The 10,721-nt window shown below is 38.2% G+C and overlaps 1 pseudogene; it reads right to left on the minus strand.

The window, feature by feature from the left end:
• Positions 1-2,677: 2,677 nt before the first annotated feature.
• On the minus strand, positions 2,678-8,649 carry LOC103114887 (GTPase HRas-like; annotated as a pseudogene).
• Positions 8,650-10,721: the final 2,072 nt, after the last annotated feature.

Here is a 10,721-nt window from a genome sequence, read left to right on the forward strand (position 1 = left end):
TTTCTTCATTACAGCTATTTCAGCTTTCAGTTCTCTAATTGCCTAAGATAATCAGTATTTTCTTGGGGGTCTCAACTGTTGTTTCCCTAATACTGCCATTCCTTTCCTCCAGTGTTGTTTTCATTTCTGTGATTAATAAGTTTATTATTGCTTGCATACTTTTCTTATCTATGGTTACTTCTGACTGACTTGTAGTTTCTTCTGGGCTCTTGTCTCCATTCATTGGAGTAGCAGTTTTATTTGTTTTTGACCTACCCATTTTTTTGATTTATGTGTTTCTTCTTTTATGCTCAGTTGTTCCTCAGTTTTGTGCCTTGAGCACAAGCAACACTGTACTAAATACCTTTATGACAATTGCACTCACTAACCTCAGGAATTACAGTAGCAACTGAAGCAAGTATTGAAGCAGTTTAATCACTATCAGTTAGCCAAACAATATCTCCAGTCCATGAAAAAATAGTAACCAAATCCCAGTGAAGAAGAAAGAGAAAAGAAATAAGGGATAGCAAGAATAGACAGTTATGCAAAGATAAAAAAAGAAAAGAAAAAGAAAAAAGAGACAAGTGAGAGAAAAGAGAAGAAAAAGAGCTGTAATTATAGAGCAGTGAAAAGAAAAAAAACCCTCAGGACTAGACAAGGATTGCTGAAATAGACAGTTATGCAAATCTACTATCCACTGTACATTCTAGGGGTGGCTAAAGGAGGAAGGGAAGTTGAGCAGAGACACTCACAGTGAGATAGAATTCACACTGAGTCAGAATTCTTCCCCAAAATTATTGCCATGTGTATCAGTGAATTCAAAAAAGCACACTGTTTGGTGGTGTGGGGGATGGGGCCTGTGGCTTTGGAAGCTGTTGTATTAAGGAAGAAAGGATGACAAGAATGAGAAAAAGAAGAAAAAGAAAAAAAAAGAGAGAGAGAAAAGAAAAAGAACAGTCATAAAAGAGCGGTGAAGGATTTTTTTAAATTTATTTTAAATTATTTAATTAGCTATGCGGGGTGAGGTGGGGGGGTTTGGCTACTTAGAAAGAAAAAAAAGGTCAGTGGTTTCAGAAGGGTATAGACTTAGAATGAATGATACTCCCTGGTGGGACAGGAATTTGGTAAAGACAGAAGCTCACCAAGGGAGCCTGCTAGGAGCTGGTCCCCAGGGACTGGTTATGGGGGGGGTGGGGAGGGGGAGGATGTGTGCTTTATAATTAAACGGAGAAAAAAAATTTCCCCCTTTTTTTCTACTCTATTTCTTAACCCAAATTAAGTTATAGTCACCTCCTTGGTGTCACCACTAGGACCCCTTATTGACTGGCCTACTAAAGGCAGAAAATCCTACCGTTTCCAGAAGGTGTGGTCAGAGCTCGAGCCACTAGCAGCTTCTCAGTCCGCCATCTTCCAGGAACTCCCGTAAAGTGTTTTTGAACTGTTGCTTAAGCCAGTGTTCAAAGGACTAGCCCAAACTAGAATTTTTAAAATGCTCTCACTCCATAGCCCTGACTTGCCCCACCTGAGTTTGACTTTAAAATGTTTTAAGTTGCTCACCTAAGATGCACTTGATCTGTGGGCAGGACTGCCACCTAGAGAATGTGATGTTGAGCTCACAAGCTCCCTCCTAGTCCCCATTTCTGTGACAAGTGCACGTCCACACCAAAGAACACATCCCATTCTTGGCAGTGCTGAGCGAGACACCAGGCTTCACAGGGCCACCTGTGTAACCTCGGTCTCCTTTGCACCTACCAAGCTATGTGGCCTGAGTCCTTCCTTTTTCTTTTCTTTTTTTTTTCCTCCAGGGTTATTGCTGGGCTCGGTGCCTGCACCATGAATCCACTGCTCCTGGAGGCCATTTTTCCCCCTTTTGTTGCCCTTATTTTTGTAGCCTCGTTGTGGTTATTAGTATTGCCATTGTTGATGTTGTTCGTTGTTGGATAGGACAGAGAGGAATGGAGAGAGGAGGGGAAGACAGAGAGGGGGAGAGAAAGAGAGATACCAGCAGACCTGCTTCACCGCCTGTGAAGCGACTCCCCTGTAGGTAGGGAGCTGGGGACTGTGTTCTGTGCCACATGCGCTTAACCCACTGCGCCACCGCCCGACCCCTGCCTGAGTCCTTTCTAACATCACTGCTGACATCAAAACTGTAGTCAAAGACTCAAGTTCAAGAAAAGGTTGTGCTAAGAGCAATCTGACACAAGGGAGACTATTCACTTCCTATGAGAATGATTCATACATGTTCAAACTGTTTCAATCATTACAAAAAATACAGCTCCCCAGGTGGTCACTAAGATCCCTGCTGCATACTGGATCTACCTGGTTAGGAAGAAATACTTACGAGTATTACAGGAGTTTATCTAACATGGAAAGTAAATAGCCTCAATGTTTTCCTTCCCATTGCCTTATTTTCCCCACCTCCCCTTTATAGGAAGAAAAAAAAAAACTCTGGGAGTGTAACAATGACCAACAGAAAGAGGTCAAAACCTGTGTGGACAGTGTGACTTTACAGTCAATAGGGGACTCGGACTCCAGAGCATGATGCTCACTGGAGTCAACAGGGAGTCCATCAACTTGTGTCCCCTGGAGATTTCAGTAAAACCAGTTGTGAAATTGTAACTAACTGGAGAGTCATTGGCCCATGGGCATGAGTAGATAAAACACAGGCTGGGGACAATTCCAAAGCACCGCTAATTCGTTTCACATCAAAACTTACAATTGGAAAGAGAAAGAGGGAGTAATCAACTGCATGCACCAAAGGCCCTGAGACAAATCTCAGGTGTTCAGTTTATTTTTCACAGGCATTGCTAGTTTGAAAACCACAAGTCAGGGAATACTGGCACTTAGAGCAAAGAGGTTTCCATGTCATGTTAAAATAAGTATTCAAGGTAAAGACTAACGGTTTGGATGGAGCAAAAAGAAAATTAGGTAATGCTAAAACAAATGCTAATAATTTAGTATAATGTACAAAAATATTTTTACTTAAGTATGCCTTAAGAAAAAAAGTATAAATTGTATTTACATAATTACACACTTTGTCTTTGACTTCTTTTTACCATCTTTACTCATCTTTCTTTATGTTTTCGAATTTCTTGAACTAATGTATAGAAAGCATCATCATTTCTGATGTTTCAATAAATGGGATTCCATGACTTCTTGCTAAGTCCTGAGCCTGTTTTTGTGTCTATTGTTCCAGAAGGGAAAGTACATTTATTTCCTACTAGGACCATAGGTACATCTTCAGAGTCTTTAACTCTTTTTATTTGTTCTCTATAATGTTGAATATGTTCAAATGACTTAGTATTATTTGTGGCAAATACACAAAGAAAGCCCTCCCCAGTCCTCATGTACTGGTCCCTCATTGCGCTGTACTCCTCTTGACCTGCTGTGTTGAGAATGTCCAAGAGGCAGGTTTATCCATCAATCACTACTTGTTTCCTGTAGGAATCCTCTATTGTGGGGTCATACTCATCCACAAAGTGGTTCTGAATCAGCTGTATCCTCAAGACGCTCTTGCCTACGCCGCCAGCTCCAACTACCATAAGTTTATATTCAGTCGTTTTCAGCAGGCCTAGGCCTTACACACCAGCAGCCGCCCTTTACATCCACCCTAGACAGTAACTGCTCCCAGCACTCAACCAGGTGGAAGAGGCAGCGCAGGAACCTTTGCTCCTATTCTTATGCTGATCCTTGCACTGGTTCTTGTGCTTCCTACTATGTGTTCTTAACCTGGTTCCCAACCACCCAACCCCTCTTACTGTATTTTCCAACATTTATTTATCCTTATACTTCTCACCTGAAGTAAGTTTTCCATTTTCTCTTTAAAATGTGCTAGTGAATTTTACTTGCTAATTGTTTTACCTTTGCTTTTTGCATTGACATTAATTAATCCGTAATTCAAAAGATATTGATACTATCCTCTCATCCACTAGAAAGGATAAACTTGAGCTTTGGCTATGTGGGAGGGAGTGTCAGCTGACATTTACTTTAGGAGATGAGACACAGTGACAAAATAAGGGAGACTTAAATTGTAAACTGTCAGTACATCACTGGGATAACTAGCTCTCCTGAGGATAATATTCTCTGGTGAGCAGAGCAGATCTACAGTTTTGTTTGGGGCAAACATGGTCCTTTCTTTTCCAGTTACTATGTAGGGATGAAGATGGGAGAAAGGATAGTAAATCCATACTCACTGTTAGTTGCTCAATGATTCAATTACTTACTCAGATTGCTAATTACCGGGCACTCCACACCTGTTGTGGCTGAGTCTGGATAATCTAAAACTCTTCTTGAGAGAATGATAGGCTGCAGCTTCTCCCCTTTTCTTTCTTGACTGTGATCTCTTCTTACCTAATTAGCCCCTCAAGTTGACCACATTCCCTGTAAATGTTCCAGAAAATATTCTAATGGATTACCTGTTACTCCTCTATCTAACATTCTCAGCATTGACATCACAATTCTTTACCTATGGAGAGTGAAAATGAGTCGCTTTTTGGTTGGTTCACTTTCAAAATAAAGTTTTGTGAAAGAAATATGTTACTATCAAAAAAACCAGTTTCCAGTTAAATTACTTAATTTCCTTTCCTCGAAGACACATTTTTCCCACACTTAAACATCTGCATAATCTGCACCATAGTTAAAAGGGCAGCATTTACTTTTCACAGTATATGTATTATCTCGTTTAATCAGTGTCCACTTAGATTTGATGAAATTCTATAAATGCCTTAATCATATTTTTCAGTCTGAAGATACTAAATAACCGTCACAAATTATGCTGAATTCTCTCTTAATATTCTATAGCTCTCTCTGCTGACTTCCTAAAATCCTCCCTCACCAAGCTTATTCCAAAATGTCATTCTCCATGAACTTTTCCCATTCCTTTTATTCTACAGCACATGATACAATGTACATGACTAGTAAGAGAGAAGAAACCAAAGAATTAGAGTTCAATTTGGGTGGAGAGAGCTTTTTACTACTAGTTCATGTTGGAAATTCTTACTCAACCTCATTGATTCTGAAGTTCTTGTTCCTGAAGTTTTTTTTCCTCCAAAAAAAAAAATTAATAGTCCTGTGCTTTTTATTAAAGTACTAAGATAATTCAAAAATTTATCATACTAATTTCACTGATTTATCTGAATTCCTGAATCACAATGACTCCATCAGGATGATAAACAGTTGGCTATCTGTTTCTTGCTAAATTGATGGACACCTAAGTTGTTTCAATATCTACTTATTGTTAGTAATATAGTTATGAGCATGGTAATATAACTAGTTCTTTGAGAAAATGATTTCAATTTATATTTACCTGATGTGTGGTTTCTGGGTCCTGTGATAATTAATTTTATTTTATTTATATATTTTTAAATATTTATTTATTCTCTTTCATTGCCCTTGTTGTTTTTTAAATTAATTTATTATTTATTATCTTTCATTGCCCTTGTTGTTTTATTGTTGTAGTTATTATTGTTGTTGTTGGATATGACAGAGAGAAATGGAGAGAGAAGGGGAGAGATAGATAGACACCTGCAGACCTGCCTTACCACTTGTGAAGCGACCCCTCTGCAAGCGGGGAGCCAGGGACTTGAACCGGGATCCTTAACGCCAGTCCTTGCGCTTTGCGCTACCTGCGCTTAACCCACTACGCTACAGCCCGACTCTCCTGCCCTTCTTGTTTTATTGTTGTAGTTATTATTGTTGTTGTTATTGATGTCATTGTTGTGGGATAGGACAGAGAGAAATGGAGAGAAGAGGGGAAGACAGAATGGGGAAGAGAAAGATAGGCACCTGCAGACCTGCTTCACCTCTTATGAAGCAACTGACTCCCTACAGGTGAGGAGCCAGGGGCTCAAACTGGAATCCTTACACTGGTTATTTATATATTTATATATATTTTTTACTTGATTTTTTTTTCATTTGAGACAAAGTGGATAATTCTGGAAGAGATTATCCTAAGTGAAACAAATTAGACAGAAAAAAGAACTTTATGGTTATTACTTAAATGTGAAATCTAAAAATAAAAAATTGAACAAGTCAAACTCATACATGTGATTATCAGGGGCTGAGTTGTGGGAGAAGTAGGTTGGAAAGCTGGTAAAAACATGTACAGACATTCAGTCATAAGGTAAATAAGGTTTTAGAATCTAATTATAACATTGTAACAATAGTTGATAACACTGTGATATATATTTGAAATTTTCTTAAGTGAGAACTCAAATTTTTCCACACACAGATAAATATGTGAGGGGACAAATCCTCTTATTGGTTCCATGGGGGTTTATTTTGCAAGCATGAGTATATCAAATCATCACATCATATACCTTAAATATCTTACAATTTTACTTTGCATTTATAGATCAATAGTTCTGGAAAAATAAAAGACAATGGGCAATTTCCCAGCATACAATACTAAAATACATGGCATCTCTAGTAATATTACAGAGAATGGGACAAGTTAAATGTGTATCCTTTTAGTTTAAAACCTTCGGAAGGTAGACTCAACTCAAGGTTTGGATAAGAAAACCATGATTGCATGAAGAGTGTCCCTTGTTTTTAGTCAGTAGTTTTTGAGAAATGTGTATTCTAGTTAAATAAATTAAATGAATCCTTATTTACACATGTTCACATGTTTCACATCAGACAGTGTCTAGAGATGCCAGGCTTGGGATGTCAACCCTTTAGCTCCATTACTCTTCTACCAAGTTGCAGATGCTACTATGATGCCCACCTGACTTCCCTGGGCAGATGACCCTCACCTCTCCACCTGCCCCTATTAAAAATAATAATAATAATAATAATAATGGCTTTGTACCCAAGGGTTCATTTTTGTTCCTTTTAAAAGTAAAATTACAGTGTCAGTGTGAGATTTAGTAGTCATGGGCCCCTTGGAATATATTCTAATATTCTGATACTTTATGCCTTTTAAATCTGACATACCTATTTATACTATTTAATGGTTGCATAACTGATGTTCTTCAGCCATAATCATGTTTCTTATATGAGAAATTTCAGCCAACAATGAGATTTGGTTTGAATGCATTTTCCTATGAATGGTTTTTCCTTCTACCCATTAATTGAGTAGTATTATGAGATAGATTATTTTTCAGTCACTTTATATTATTTTTTACATCTTGCGGGGGAGGGTCAATGGATTATAGTATATTTTCTGACATGTAGATATCATTATTCATCTTCTCCTGATAGGTGTCTGCAAAACATTCTCACCCTCAGTTTAGGCTCTTTTCTACCATCATGCATTAGGATCATAAGTCCCTTTCCCACAAACCCATTCCCTGCCCTTCTTCCTGAGTCCTTTGCTTTACTATAATATACTGCACCCAGCCCAAGTTTTACCTTGCATTTTCCCTTTCTGTTCTTCCCTCTTAAGTTCTGCCAGTGATTGAGATTATCAATTGCTCATTCATCCTTCTTCTTCTTTTTTCTTTTATTGGGAGATTAATGTTTTACAATTGACAGTAAATACAGTAGTTTGTACATGCATAACATTTCTCAGTTTTCCACATAACAATAATTGACTTACCTTAATTAACATGATTTCTTCAAACTTGATCCAGGATGAGATGAAGGAGATTGCTTTATTATCTTAACAGCTAAGTAGTATTTCCTTACATATATGTACCACAACTTTAATAGCCAATCATCTGTTGTTGGACATCTGGGTTACTTCTGAGTTTGGGCTATGACAAATTGTGCTGCTATGAAAATAGGTATACATAGATCTCTGATTGGGTGTATTTGCTGTCAATGGATATATACCAGTAAAGGAATTGCTGGTCATGGGTAGAACCATTTTTTAGCATTCTGAAAAATATCCAGACTGTTTTGCACAAAGAATGGGTCAATTTGCATTACCAACGGCACTATAAAAGGGTTTTGTTTCAGCACGTGCTTGCCGAAATGTGTTGTTACTGTCCTTTTTTAATTTATAACATTCTTATGGGTTCAAAGTGGTATCTCATTGCTGTGTTTATATTGATCTCTCTCTTTCTCTTTCTCTTAATAATTATTATACAGACAGAAATAAATAGGGAGAGAGGGAAAGAGAAAAGGGGACATCTGTAGCCTGCTCCACTGCTCATGAAACTTTTGTAATGAAGGAAACTTGAGGTTCTAGGGCTCTCTTGCATGTTAACTTGTTTGCTTTACCTATTGTGCCACCATCAGACCCATTAAGTTCTTCCAAAATATTGAAGACAAAGAACTATTGCCTAACACATTGTACAAAGTAAAGGATACCATGATAATAAAAGCAAACAAAGATATTATTGAAAGAGAAAAATATATACTACAAGGGAAATTTTCATCCTTGATAACATAGATGCAAAGTATTTAACAAAATTATAGCCAACTGTATATGTAAGTACATAAGAAGATTGGGCCCCACAACAAAGAGATTTATTCCAGGGAATCAAGGCTGATTCAATATACATATATCATTAAATGTGATCTACCACATCAACAAAAGGAAAAAAAGTCACATAATTATATTAATAGATATAGTGAAAGCCTTTGACAAGATTCAACATTCTTTCATTGTACAAACTATCTAAAAGAATGGGAATGGGTCTGGGCTATGGTGTATCCAGTTGACCACACACATTATTATAATTAAGGACCCAGGACTGAGTTCCCACTTTCCACTGCAGAGGACATACCTCACGAGTGGTGAATTAGGTCTGCAGGTCTCTCTTTTTCTCTCTCCTTCTCTACCAACCCCCTCCTCTATTATTTTCTATCTGCCCTATCAAATAAAATGGGAGAGAGAGAAAAAAAAGAGAGAGAGAGAGAAAGGTAAAAGTGGCTGCCAGGAGGAGTGGATTCTCAGTGCCAGTACTGAGTCCCAGTGATAAACCTGGTGGCAATAAAAATGGGGTTAGAGGAGTCTATATATAGCTAATCTACTGCCAACACCATATTTCCCATCAGTAAGAAAGTGAAAGCTTTCCCTCTTTAGTCAGGTTGAAGGCAGGGGTGCCCACTACTGTTAAAAATAGTCTTGGAAGCAATTACAGAACCAGACCTTCCACCGCATAATGACCCTGAGTCCATAGTCCCTAAATAGAAATAGAAAAGCTGTCAGGGGAGGGAAGGGGAGATGGAGTTCTGATGGTGGGAATTGTGTGGAATTGTACCCACCTTATCCTATGGTCTTCTCAGTGTTTCCATTTTATAAATAAAAATTAAAAAAAAGAAAAAAATAGTCTTGGACTTCCTGGCCATAGAGAAAGAAATAAAAGGCATACGGAGGGGGTTTCCAGAGACATCACTATAGAGTAGCAGCTGCATCTTTAAGAGCTCAGACATAAACTGAAGAACTCAGAGATCATTTCACCAAAGAATTAAAAAACAAGGGAAAAATAAATTCCAAACAAAGTTGAAAGATAAGGACACTTTGAATGTAGTTCAGGCTCAGGTGGCAGGCCAAGAAGAAGGTTGAGGAGAGAATTTCTGGACTAGAAGATGCTGCCACTGTACTCTGTAAATTTAAAGCTATTGGAGGGGAAAGGTTTAGGAAAACTGAAACAGTTTTGTGTGTGTGTGTGTGTGTGTGTGTGTGTGTGTGTGTGTTTGTGTGTGTGAAATGCCACATTCCATCTGTAAATGCAAGAGCTATTGCGATCCTCAAAGAAGGAAAGAAACAGAACATTTCAAAGACAAAATTTTTTTGGATGACTGCCTATCAGTAGTGTTGTCACTGATAATACTTTATTTTTTATTTACAGTAATTGTAAAAAAAAACATATTTAGGCTAAACAGTGACATACCCAGTTGAGGGCACATGTTACAATGTTCAGGGTTCCCTGGTCCCTACTTGTATAGGGAATACTTCACATTCTTTTTAAAATTATTATTATTTCTTTATCGGGGATTAATGGTTTACAGTTGACAGTGTTTGTACATGCATGACATTTCCACATAACAATACAACCCCCACTAGGTCCTCCTCTGCCATCATGTTTCAGAACCTGAACTCTCCTCCCCACCCCAGACTCTTTTACTTTGGTGCAACACACTAACTCCAGTTCAAGTTCTGCCTAGTGTTTTCCCTTCTGATCTTGTTTTTCAACATCTGTCTATAAGTGAGATCATCCTATATTCATCCTTTTGCTTCTGACTTATCTCACTTAACATGACTCCTTCAAGCTCCATCCAAGATGAGGTAAAGAATATACATATTTTAGGTATATTCCAAGGGGCCCATGACTTTACTGATTTTTGCCTGAGCCCAACAGCTAATATTCAGGTGGGCTAAAAGTATTGTCTGTGGAGATGGGATCAGGGTTGGAGATAGGAGTAGAAAGCTGGATCAGAGTCGAGAATAGCTCTCCAATATGGGAAAATTATATAAATACTGTTAACTATAGACCCCATTGATCTCATCTGGGGCCCCTGTCTATTCATGTTCAGCACTGAAGCCTGTGTAATGTCTGAGCCCCTGTATTTCTAAGCTCACATTATAGCTAGGAACATTCTAGGCTGCACTTATTTCAGGACCTATCTTCCTCAAGCGGCAGAGTATGTTGATCTAGTTTCCCTTTGAAGAGTGGGGCAGTCCTTACCATTTTTGTTCTACACTGAGTGCAAGGTCCTGTAGAGGTCCACAAGAGAGTGTATGATTTTGTTCCTGATGGATGATGACCAGTGATGGTGGAGATACCCATCTATTTGCTATGTCTCCAGGAAACACACTTCTGAAAGAAAGAATAACAGGTGATCCAAGTGAC

This window comes from Erinaceus europaeus, chromosome 6 (assembly GCF_950295315.1).
Source record: "Erinaceus europaeus chromosome 6, mEriEur2.1, whole genome shotgun sequence".
NCBI lineage: Eukaryota > Metazoa > Chordata > Mammalia > Eulipotyphla > Erinaceidae > Erinaceus > Erinaceus europaeus.